This window comes from Myodes glareolus, chromosome 9 (genome assembly GCF_982192425.1).
Source record: "Myodes glareolus chromosome 9, mMyoGla1.1, whole genome shotgun sequence".
Taxonomy (NCBI): Eukaryota; Metazoa; Chordata; class Mammalia; order Rodentia; family Cricetidae; genus Myodes; species Myodes glareolus.
The window spans coordinates 77,597,570-77,610,798 of NC_142034.1; the positions used below are offsets into that span (position 1 = coordinate 77,597,570).

The following is a 13,229-nucleotide window of genomic DNA, read 5'->3' on the forward strand; positions in this document are numbered from 1 at the left end:
TATCTCTCTATTCCCTGCCCCAACCTGAGCTGAGGTTACAGATGCATGCTGTCATGCCTGGTTTTTAGGGATCCAAATGCAGGTACTCATGCCTGTAAAGCAAGCATATTGCCAATGAAGTCATCCCCCCCCCACACACACACACAAGTTCTAAAAGGTTTGTATTGTTGCTTGTAGTTTCAGAAAAAGGTCATCAGCTCCACTGTTCTGGGAGTGACAGGAGGCAGAATACTATGGTGACAGGTTGTAACAAAGGAGTCTGTTCACCTGTGAGGGCCAGAGATAGGTGGGTGTGTGGGTGGATGGATGGATGGATGGATGGGTGGGTGGGTGGGTGGGTGGATGGATGGATGGATGGATGGATGGATGGATGGATGGGTGGATGGATGATCAGAGCCTTCATGATCCAAATAGCTCTTAGCACACACACACACACACAAAACCCTTGGAATACTGTGGCAATAAGAAAATAGCCCTTAACATACAAGAACTTTTCACATGCAAACCACAATAGGTAGAAATCAAATAACTTAGAAAATGATAAATTGCTTCTCATTGAAATAGCACTTTATGTGATAGAATACTAAATACATAATGTTTTGAACCAAACATAAAAGAATTCAAGAAAGCATTGGCCTTTCAGTAGGTTTGTGCCCCAGGTCCCACCCCACTGAGAATTAGTAGCAATCCTCTCTGAAAGCTGGAAGATCCATGAAAAGTACTGGGGAGAAGGCAATCCAGAAAGCTCTGTTAACATGACTTCATCTGTAAGTAGGGACTAGGTGGCCTTGGGCAAGTCATCGTCTCATACTGAGCCTCATTTGTGGAATAGAAATTCTACCATGTGAGGCCAAAGTGCCCTTAGAACTCCCCAAAGAACATCTGAATGCCTAACTGATGTTCAGGATACAGGGATTATTGTTTTTAACCCCTTATAAACCACTCCTAAACATTCCTCCTGATTCATTCCACCAACTACATCGACATTTTCCTTCAGCTGACCATGCCAGAAGCACAAGCCTCTTTCCTGATCTTTCAAATACTTCTGCAGGCTTCCCAAGTTATCACTCTTACTACCAAGGATGGAAGTAAGGAAGTGCAAAAAAAATATGAAGGCTGTTTGGTTACTGCTCAATTAACTTACTTCATGGCTAGAATAAAAATAGAAGTTTTCAATTAATATCCAACAGAGAACCATTTACTTTCATGTTCAATGGATCAATTTACATTAAATAAAATGCCTTTGAACACAAATTAGATACTTTCTAAATTTTACATGGCTATAATTTATATTCAGTAAGTAGAGACAGTTTTAGAGGAGCAATGAAACTGAGGAAAGAGTGGTTAGGACACATGTTTTGCTGCTGGACCTTAGCTCTATGATCTTAGTGAAGTTTAGAAGGTTAAATCCATCTGCAAAATAGTGATTATATTAATAATTGCATAATTAATGACTTCCTTCTATTATAACTTCACTTATCATAGTGCCTGCAGTATACAAACTTGCAACCTGTAAGTTCTTGTTAAATACCTTTTAGAAAAGCTCAAAGTATAGCTGTATGATGATGACATATTGCCTGCTGCTGGGAGCCTCCTCTGAACTGTGAAGCTCACGTAATTTGTTCCCCCCAGACCCTATATAACATCCAAATAAGGGGAACAGAGTACTCTCAAATATATCTGCTGAGTGTTAGCTTGGATGATAAAGAGTGCTCGTTATCAGTAACTCAATACAAAAGAGTTCTCAAGTTATAATCATGACAGACAGTATGTTTGGTTGTTGTTGGTCTTCCAACGTGTGTGTGTGTTTAAATGTGAAGTGTGTTTAAGGCTGAAAGATATTTCTATTATTTGATAATTTAACTCTCTCTCTCTTCATACAGAGATAAATGAGTCCCCATGGTCAAGTTAGTTACAAACCCCATGACAAGAATCTACTTCTACCTCCCAGCTTAGTGCTCCTCCTATGACACACTGGACCATAGGGCTAAACTGACTTCCAACCCACAGCAAAACTAGAGCTTTTATGTAATTGAAAAATCACAACAGCATTTGTGATTTTTTTCATTTTAATTCCTAATTATAATAATTGATAGCCTAGCTCTGTGTCACACAGAGAGGTTAATTGGAAAGATCTTTAAATATTCTGAGAGCATTAGGTCTTTTTAGGAAAAGTCAAGAAAGCAGCCTAACAGAATATGGAAATATAGGGATGTATATAATTTGATATTTAAATCAATTTGTTTCTTATTTGTTTTAGAAAGAAAGAGAATGGTGCATGTAATGACTTGGGGGCAGAAAGGTACAGGGAGGACCATCAAGAGTTTTCTAGAAATGGCAGTTATGAAGTCTGCCAACCTTGAGTATCAAGTCGAAACACATGAGCTTTGTATTCTAACATAGTTCAGAAACCACAAACTATCAAGGAACAGCATTTGTGGTCTATTTTGACCTTTGGCAATGATAACTGAGCAATTTCACAGAGAATCCACCACAATTTTAGTCTCAAATATAAGCAAAGACTGCTTTTGTTGTCTGTCTGCTCAGACTGGAATAATCACAGAAACTATATTAAAACACTGTTTGGCCAATGGCTCAAGTGTATTCCTAGCTAGCTCTTATATTTCAAATTAACCCATTTCTATTAATCTGTGTATAGCCACAAGGCTGTGGTATACTGGTAAGGTTCCAGCGTTCTTCTCTTTCAGTAGCTTCATAGTGTCTTCCTGATTCTGCCTTCTTTCTTTCTCTATCTCTGTTTGGAATTCCCACCTTGCTATATTCTGCCCTGTCATAGGCCAAACATTTTTTTAATTAACCAAATGATAATAAAGCATATTCACAGCATACAGAGGGGAATCCCACATCATCTCTGCTTTTCTGTCTAAATAAAAAGAAAGTATTTTAAGGCTGCTTTATAGTATGTGATTGCATGTTGTGCTGCCATATAAGTATACAGAGTTATGCAATGCCCACAGCATTAGAGTTACCCCTTAGCAAAAGCCTCCATGTGGCCTGAACCCAGTCACCTCAAATATATATTAAGCAAATGGAACATTTTATTGTAATGAACTCTGTATATTACAGAATGTGATAGGGTTTTCACACGATTTAAAACCATTCTTTCTCTATGGAACTAGAGAGAGAGCTCAGTGGTGAGGAGCACTTGCTGTCTTGTAGAGGACCTGAGTTCACTTCTAAGCACCCAATTCTCAACTCTCTGAACATTTATTCCCAATGAGATCCTAAGTCCTCTTCTGACCTTCCAAGCTCTAGATAGTGTATGCATACAGGCAATCACACATATAAATATTTGCAAAATAGATATTTTTACAAATAGCCATTCTAGCAAAAAAATGTTAAAAAGGTGCTTTCAACTTTTAACTAACATAAACACAACAATACTAAATCAATGTTTTAATTTTTCTGGAAATGATCTAAGTATATGGACCAGAGTGGTCTGACACAAATGCAGATTAGCTTGCATCATCAAACTTCAAAGTCCTGAGTTTAAGGGCCTGGGTCTTAAACATGTTGACAGGAAATATAGGCTCAGAATTGAACTCCATGTCTAGAAGTCCTCCCATTTGTCCAGATCCTCTGGTATTCACTGATTGGGGTATTCAGAAGTTGAATTAAGGACTCCGGCTACAACTATGACAGGAACGGGAACTTCCTCAGTGGCTAGTCATTCATCCTCTGATACATAAGTCTAGTCTTTAGCTACTATGGGCTGACCAGGGTCAGGAGTGCAGCAGGGCCATGACCATCAAGCTGGGTCTCTTGGGAACTACGCCCAGCATTTTCAATGGCCTGATCATCATGGTGAGGACCTTGCAGACTAGGGTTGAGTTTGGGAATTGAACCTTCCATGAATGTGCCTGGAGACATGGACTCTACACCTGGATATCTTCAGGCTCTTCCATCTTGTCTGGATCCCAGCTGGTAGCTCAAAAATGAAGGTCTTAACTTTAATATAGTAACTCTTACTCTCAGGGTCTTGGGTTCGGGACCCACGATGGGCACAAAATTGTAGATGTACCAAAGAGTTCCACAATAACGGAGAATGGAGTAGAACAAAGTTTTATTTATTTGGGGATAAACTCACAGTAAGGGTAGCTATCCACAGTCCTCTGTGTGCCCTGGGAACTGGAACCAAATCCAGTAGATAAAGGGCCTTGCACGCTTCTCGTCTACACTTATACTACATGAGACCGTGCCCAAAGTGGGCTGATATCTTAAAGGCTATTGGCTGAAGGAGTTCCCCCAACGCTCGAAGACCTTGAAGTTTTAATATATCTTTGAACGATAAAAAACAGCATGGAGAAAGAAGTAATTCCTTTGTTCCCTTGAACATTGAGGATTAAAGTAGTCTGTGAACTTAAGCTCGTCACAAAATCTGTCATGTGACAGCTGTGACAGGATGTTTATCTGTAGACATAGAAACATTCAGCAAAGCCAAAGAAGAAACAAGAGCAGATGACTCTGCCAGTCATAAGCAGGTTAGGGCAGAGAATGAATACAATCCTAAAACATTGCTTAGTGATATTGCTTGAGTTCACACCCTGACTGAAGCTTTACCTACACAACCACACTCCACAATCCTATGAGGAAGATGTCATTATCCCATATGGAACATGAGAAGTGTCTTTGACTCAGAAAGGCTATCAACTGCTCTCAGAGCGATCACCTAACACAACACAATGTGTATGATCACCCTGAACACCCACCTTTAACCTAGTGGCCTATGTCCTCTCTCAGGAAACTGGAATAAAGGACTGGAAAGTAGCCCAAACTTGCTAATATGCTGAAGAAACAATAAATCTTTTGAGACATTTAAAAGAAGAAATTCTTGCCTTTGTGGAAAACAAAAAAAATATTTTTAAAAAGAACATGAAAAATATGAACCCCCTAGTACTTCTCTTAGGTATAAGTTCAGTATGGGATAGTACAAAACGACTCCTAATTCTATTATAATTCAACCTCAAAAACAAGATTACATTGTTCAGAGTTGTATATAAAGGAGGTGAGGAGAAGAGATCACAGTTTGGGCCTCTTGGCTTTGCTCAGAATACAGCAAGAACATTGTGTAGCTAACAGATTCCGAGATAGATACAAATCTAACTAATATTTCTGAGCACTGAGCATCACGCTGGGTATAATCCTGGTAGAACTGCCACCTTTAAATACCTTAACCTTCAACAGAAGGGAAATTAAAACGGGTAAATAATGAATTACAAACTGTGTCCAGTTTGCCAGTGGAGAAATGGCATTGGTTGATAGGAGTGGTCAATCAGGGAAAGTGTCCAAAAGGTGCCATTTATGAAAGATTCAAAGGATTAAAAGGCAATAAATATAACCAAGAACAGAAATGCTACCCAACAAGTCACTGCTGCAGTGTGACCAAAATGACCATGTAAATCTAGTCACTGAAGACTCTTTCAAAGACCCTTTTCAGCTTGAATAAAGTAAAGTTCAGAATATCCAGCATCCTTGTCTCTTGAATTGACTATATTTGCTCATGGGACAGCAGATCACAGAAGATGTAGAAAGCTACTTTTCAACAATAAGAACCGTGGGATATTATAGAACATGCTACCTTAGTATCTGGAGAACTGAACTGGGTCTACAACTCTGAAGTTTTTGTCACTGTTAAAGTAGTGTCAAGTTCATTGCTCCTTCTCAGGAAAGAAACTGGCTAACAGTGAACGTCAGGTGGAACAGTGTGCATGGAAAGTGCCCGGTGTGCATGGTTTATAATATGAAGTCCCCAATATGGTTTCCATGTAAGTCTGCCATTGAAATGCACAATGAATGTGCATTTAACAACCCTGGGATTCTGGGGTCCATTTCATAAAGTCTCTAGGGAGGCTTAAATAAAACACTAAAAGATGAGTAATGGGGCTAAAGAAATGGAAAGCCAGATCCATTATTAGGAATTATCAAACCAAAAAAGTAACTGGGCCACAAAGGTTAATCTGATGGTAGGCAATGTTATGCTTGTAAAATGGTCTGGCATCAAAATCTCACTTCACACTTCTTTAGCACATTATTCTACTCAAGATCTGTTCCTTAGTGTTGATCAGACAAAAAATTAATAAGTAAAAGTTTTAAATACTTTCCTTGAAATAAGAGTTAAACTTTGAGACTTAGAATTTCAGTGAGAACTAATGAACTTCAGATCAATGAAAAAAGTGGGAAATATGTGTAATTCAAAATTTTCCATGTTCATCGAAATACTTTTTAAATTTGGAATCCCATTGATTTGAATACACACACACACACACACACACACACACACACACACACAGTGTAAGTCTGCTTACACTGAAAATCTTCATTTTATCAAGGAAACCATGTAAGGCATATCCAGAAGTAGTCTTATTGGAGTATAACTGAGCTGAAAATCCCTTGTTGGTTAGTGATATCTTAGCTCTTGTAGCACCATCATTGTGCATGTGTTTGCTTTAATGCTGTAAATCAACCTACATGCAGCCAATTACATAAAGTTATATACAATTCTTGTACAGTTAGGTGCAGTACGTAATACTTGATAATTATCTGTTTTTAAAATTCATTTATCTACTATGCTATAGTTTTTAATAATTCTTTTCAAAGTATACCTGTGACAGTTTGAATGCAATTGACCCCCATAATCTCATAGGGAATGACGGTATTGAGAGGTGTAGCTTTGTTGGAGTAGGTATGGCCCTGTAGGAAGCATTGTGTCACTGTAGGGGTGGGTTTTGAAGTCTCTTTTGCTCCAGCTTTGCTCAGTATGACAGACAGTCCATTTCCTGTTGCCTTCTGATCAAAATGTCGCCAGCACCATGTCTGCCTGCATGCCACCATGCTCCCTGCCATGATGATAATGGACTGAACTCTAAACTGTAAGCTGCCACCCCAATTAAATGTTTTCTTTTATAAGAGTTGCCAGGGTCATGGTGTCTCTTCACAGCAATAGACACCCTAACTAAGATAAGACCACTATGTGCCAAAAAGTTAACTACAAATTAATATGCCATGTTGATCTGGCAATGACATCCTCAGTCTCACTCTTTGATAAAAGGCATCTGCTGTGTGGTTGATGTAGAGCTGTGGACATATACATCGTCGTGTTTGCACGGCAATGACACTGCCTACCGACCTTTCCTCAGAAGGCAGCCCTACCATTAAGTGGCATGTGGCCGTACATTAATTTACTTACTTTGGTCGTACCTTTAGTCATTTGTCTCATCAACATTGCACAGCACGTTCTTCCCATCAGGGGCATGGTAGTTCTAATGAACTACATTAAGTTCAAAGGTCTGCCACACACACAGGTCAGCCATGTTTGTCTAACACACCTGATTCTCTATGCCAGCTCTATTAAATTAATTAGAAAGCGCATGTGTATCCTTGCATTCTCATATATGTTTGGTGGAGCATGAGAACATCTAATGTTCTCATGTGATTCTGTCCTTGGTGAAATTTCTCAGCTGCTTGGAATGGCCAAAGCTGTACTGATTTTACAACGCTTCTCACAAGCTTTGACTGAATTCTTTCCATATCAATCATAACTTCTTCTAATTAATTTTCCCTTCGAAGTTGCAAAGCATAGACTCATCCCAGGTATTCATGTGAGTCTACTGTTTGCTGGGAGATTCTGGTGCTGCCTCTGTCTCTCTCCATTCCCACTCAAAATACTTGAATTTTTATGGCATTTTGAAGGTCGATCCCCAGTATAATGTGAGCCACTGTCTCCATTCTCTGAGGATGGTAGAGGAATATGATCTAGAAGCTTGTCTCGGTTTGGAAGTGATTAATGTAGATTCTGATGATGAAGGAAATGAAAACGAGAAATCTGGAGAAGTAATCACTGTTCCAACAAAAACAATTTCAACAAAAAATGAACCAGAGACAGAGAGAACAAACTGATAATGCCAACCACAAATAAATTATTCCCAAGTTTCAAAAACAGCCCTTGTGATAGCATTTAAAGTTTTGTGGGGTTTTGATTCATGAGACTTCTGAATATCACCACGATGGAAAGGGGACACAATTGTCGCCTTACCTGTCAGGGTGTTCAAAACAGAATTTGAGCAAAGAAGAAAAGGTTTCAAATAAATGCAGAACTGTGCCAGGAAATGACTTGGTAGACAAACTACCCAGAGCTTCATAAACACAGAAGACATGACTAATTTCCTCTTTGTCATATTCCCTGGGCCAAAGAATGCATGTCTTCCTAGACAAGCTGTGATAGTACCTCAAAGAGCAATAAGCCTTCAGTTATAAATACAAAATATCTGAGTGGAAGGGTGTCTTCATACTGAAAGGAAGAAATCTACACCACAAATCATCTAGGCAACTAGTTCCCAGAGTGAGTGCTCTTCTCTAATCTCACCACCCAAATGTAGCTGGTATTCCGCGGAAAGTCACGCTTTTGGTTGCTCCCTTTGAGATTTTACATATGTAATATCATCTCAGCAATAAAGAAATGGGCCTCCAACTGCGATTACCTTTAAATGTGTTATTCATTCTCTTTATCCCTGCATATCAATTTTTCCATTTGACATCTCAAACACACCAGTTCAATATATGTCTAAAGGTAAACTCACAATTTTACATCCTTAGACTCTACTTCCACCTTTGTCAGCAGCTGAAAAAAAATCTAAAGTGCTGGAAGTCAGCTTTGACTCAGTCAAATGCAAGTCCTAAATTTCTGCCGTCCATACAACAACTCTGTAGTCAGGGTAAAGGATAAAAGGGACTAGGAGAGAAACTAAATAGGGGGAATTGACCTCTGCAGTGAAAGCATTTCAACAGTCTTCCACACTCTTCTGTCCTCATATGGGAAGCTTCAGGACAGCTGATGGTGTCTTTCTTGTTCTGAATCTGAAGACTCAACCACAAGGAGTCTGGAAACACAGTTCCAATCCTAGGGCAGAAGACTGGCATCTTAAGTAGGCTGATGACGCCTGGGCTAACGCTTCTTTACTTCTATCTATTTGGTTCTTCTATCGATTGGGTGAAGGTAATCTACAGTAAAGATAATCTTCTCTACTAAGTCCATGTCCTCAGAAGATCTCATTCAGAAATACACTTGCAGATATTTTTTGAGTGATGCTTGGCCAGATACCTAGGCAACCCATGGTCAAGTGGACATGTAAAGTTAACCAGAGTAATCACCACAACTCAAATATAGGGGCTCAAGTTGCTCAATGTCATTATCATTATATATATATATATATACATATATATATATATGTATATATATATATATACATGTATATATATATATATACACACACATATATATATATAATTTCCATGTATTAACTCTATATATATGGGGAAAGATTCCATTCATATATGTATATATATATGTATGTATATTTAATTATATATAATCTCCTTGGTTATTTTATTGTATTCTTCAAAGCCAGTCCCCATTTACCTGTCAGTAATTACCACCTGCATTACCACCTGTCAGTAATGCAGCTTGCTTTATCGACTTTCTTTGAATCTCCTTTAGCCTGCAAAATTATCTTCTTCAAAACATCTTTGGACCTCCTTTATGAGGGTCTTTCTCATCCTTAGGATGTCAAATGTGAGCTTTTTTATACAGCAGCCCTTCCTGCTATCCAGACTCACGCTAGTTATGAACTCATACAATGTCCAGTATTTCTCCACCTAGGACTCTTTACCACCATAAGCATGGAATTATTTACTGCAGCTCCTCTTGAACATGTTAACGACTTAGCTCAAGAAATAAATTCACTGTGTGTACAACTGTAGCCTTTGCACTCTGCTTTGCGCTAGGAACTCAGTGAAGGTTGGGTGAGCAGGCTAGAGATGAAAGCTCAGTGGTAAAGAGTTTGTCTGGTATACTCACAGTCCTGCGAACACAACACATACAGAAAAACAACACCAAAATTGTCTTTTGACCAAATGATGAACCAATTCCTAATGGACATTTAGAACCACACCCAGCAGCTGCCAATCTGGGATACAAGACATAGTTCCATGTCACCGTAGACTAGGTCTAATAAATGTACTTTCAGTCAGTCCATAAGCTCTACACTGGGTAGGAAGAGTTAATTCAAAGCATTTTCCTGTGTTGGCCAGGATTGCCTTTCATCAAAGCAAATCTCATAATGATTTTTTTTTCTAGGTGAGCAAATATTGCTGCCTTTCTGAGAGAAAATGTCTTCCCTTGAAACCATTTGACTCATTTCTTAGACTTTCAGAGTAGAACCAAAGGCTGTTCTGCATAGTTCTTTTTGACTGTGGGGTTTAAAGGCACATCTCTAAACTCGGAAGCTCCATTTGTAAAATTAGAAACCTACTGCATGTAAGGGGTTTTTGAGATGCTGGAGTGATGGCTCAGCAGTTAAAAGCGTGAAGTGCTCTGCAGAGGACCTGAATTTGGGGCCAAGCACTAAAGTCAGGCACTCCACAGTGATCTGTTACTCCAGCCCCAGGGTGGTATATCTGGAACACACACACACACACACACACACACACACACACACACACACACACTTTTTAAAATAATGTCTCTGTGTGTTAAAAATCTAATGTTTCAAAGTAACTTGCTTGACTTTAAAAGCAGAACCTATATAATTAGGAAATCCCTGTTTCTTTCTGCGGTTCTCAGGTACCTCTTGTATTTCATCGAATTTCTGTCATACAGGTTGAAATTATTTCTGCTGAATAGCATGTATTCGATACAAAGCAGGCATTTACAACAGGGGTGACATGGCCGAGTAGACTGACATTTCGGCTTTTTAAGCTGGAATTGCAGTTCCTAGAATTCCCTCCCTGAATTAGTCTGGCCGATAACGTGAGACAAGTGAGCACCGTCTCCCCTGGAAGATGGGTGCCCAGCAGCGAGAACTACTAAAGCTCACCAGCCGGCTCACTTCGTTAGCATGGGGATGCATCCCAGACTTAAGCTCCCTGACTCCCTCAGAACCCTCCTTCAGCTTCCCCAACACTAGGGCCAGATACAAGCACAATGAAAGCCTACATTTCCTCTGCTGAAGCCGAGGCTTGCGAAGGCAAATGGCTCATACAGGTACCACTCCACGTCCATCTGGCTTTTCTCCTTGCTTTGCCCTGCAGATATCAGGTTCTAATACCTAGCACCAAGCCTTGCTTAGGCCGTTGAATCAACTCCACCTACCGTGAGCAGCCAAATCCCTGTAATAAACATATGCAACCCTACTATTACAGACCCGCCTTCTCTACTTGGTTCCTAATCAATAAACTTCTAAGGAGTTTTCTACACATTGGCATCTCCCAGGTTACACAGCATTCTCAGAAGGTTGGTGTGTCAAACAATCCCACCTTTAAAGATGACGTGATTTTAGTATACGGTGCCCAGTTATCACTTTTTTAAAAAAACGTTCAGAAAGCTTGAATTCAAGTGCGGCATTGTGGTTTATATAAGCTGACTAGTTCACAAACTGAAGAAAAATAGGAACCCAGAGAATCTGAGCTCTGAGGCCAGCTTTTTAACTTTTGCTCAACTGCATGGAATGTATCTCCATTTTCATGGGAACAATACACATCTCAAGCCCATTGGCGGAGTGTGTCTAAGAGAGAATGGCAGTGAAACTGAGGCACCAAAATACCAAATCCAGTGTGAGGGTGGAATTGAACTCAGGTCTCTCCCCACCCTTGATCCTTCAACCCAAGTGACTACAAGATGAACAAACTGCCTCAAACTCAACCATGACTTAGTTAGCTTTAAAGTAGCCCTTCTCTAGTGCATAACCTGAGTTCATAGTCCCTACACAAACCTAAAATTTTAAGCAAAGAAATTAGCTCAGTTTCAAGCTAATGGTACCAATTGTGAACATTCACTCAATAGGAAGTTATCTTAAAGGCAGGTCTAAAATATTTTCCTCAGATAATAACCAAAATATAAGCTCAAAGTCAAAGGGGGACAAGACACTCAAAAGCAAGCTCCATGAACAAGACAGCAAGCATAGAACCTTACTGTCATGAAGACTTCAGATATGGAAGTAAGTGGGAAAGATGGTCACATAAATATTTCCGCTATGCATTAAAGAATGAAACACAATAATATAAAGTAAATGAATATTTTAAATGGATAACAAATTAGAAAATGAACTAAACAAAACACCAATGAATAAAAATATAACCTCACAAAGCAAAACCCCAATGGGTTGAAATAGATAAAAATAAATCATTATGGAAATACATTGAAGAATTATTCAGAAAGCAGAAGCAGAATGATAGACATGCCAGAAAAAGACTGTCTAGTCTAAATCAGAGAGAATACTGTTGGAAATGAGGCAAAAATAATTTTCAAGCACGTATCTGCCAGATGCTGTCCAGCAGTGAGGATAGACACAAAGCATTCAGTTAGAGTAAGTAAAGGTAAATCCATGTATAGGGACTGAGGAGATGGCTCAGTCAACAAAGTGCTTTATCATGCAGGCATGAGAACTGAAAACTATAAGACAGTGTCATTCACAGAATACGGCTCATCGTTATTGTGTGAGGGTGGGTGTACACGTGTCGTGGTGCCTCTCTGAAAGCCAGAGGAGAACTTTCTCAAGTGCTGGTTTTTTCCTTCAGCTCTAGGCTCCGGGAGTGAACTCAGGTTCTCAAGGTTGTGTAAGAAGCTCTTATAGCAACCAAGGTATCTCCAGCAGTTACATAGTCCCTAAAGGATACTCAGCATCACTGGTCATTGCACAACTATCTGTATTAGCTAGCACCTGGTCCCCAAAATTGTTCATTTAAGACATTTATGATCTCAGCTTCTGCGAGTCACAGTGGAGGTGCAGCTTAGAGAGGCCTCTCCATTAGATCTGTGGGACTGCAGCTGAGCTGTTGGTCATGACTGGCATCTTGTCAACGACTGGCATCTTGTCAATGGTTGGCCAGAGGAAAACTCAGTTCCAAGAATGTCATGGCTAGAGGCAAGATTCCATGCCCTTCAGACATTAGCCTCTAGTAGGCAAAGGGCAGCCCTTGGCTTTATGGATTTTAAGAAGTCATCCATATGACGTGGTATGACACATTGCCACAACACAAGGAAGTGGGAATCAGAATGTAAGTCCAATCTTCATTTCCTAACTGGATGGTAATAGACCATCACTGTTGCCATATTTGATTTGTATAGAGTCCTATATTGAAGGGAGGAAATAAATTAAGGCCTTGAGTACTAGGGGGCAAGGATCACTAGGGACTATCTTCGATCCCACTTTACC

General features: G+C 39.6%; 1 protein-coding gene and 1 long non-coding RNA gene across 6 annotated transcripts in view; one reads left to right on the plus strand and one right to left on the minus strand.

Moving 5' to 3' along the window:
- Window positions 1-13,229, plus strand: part of Sgcd (sarcoglycan delta) — a 544,863-nt gene that overhangs the window by 513,140 nt on the left and 18,494 nt on the right. The gene's annotated exons all lie outside the window — the stretch shown is intronic.
- Window positions 1-13,229, minus strand: part of LOC125401618 (uncharacterized) — a 159,215-nt gene that overhangs the window by 21,870 nt on the left and 124,116 nt on the right. The gene's annotated exons all lie outside the window — the stretch shown is intronic.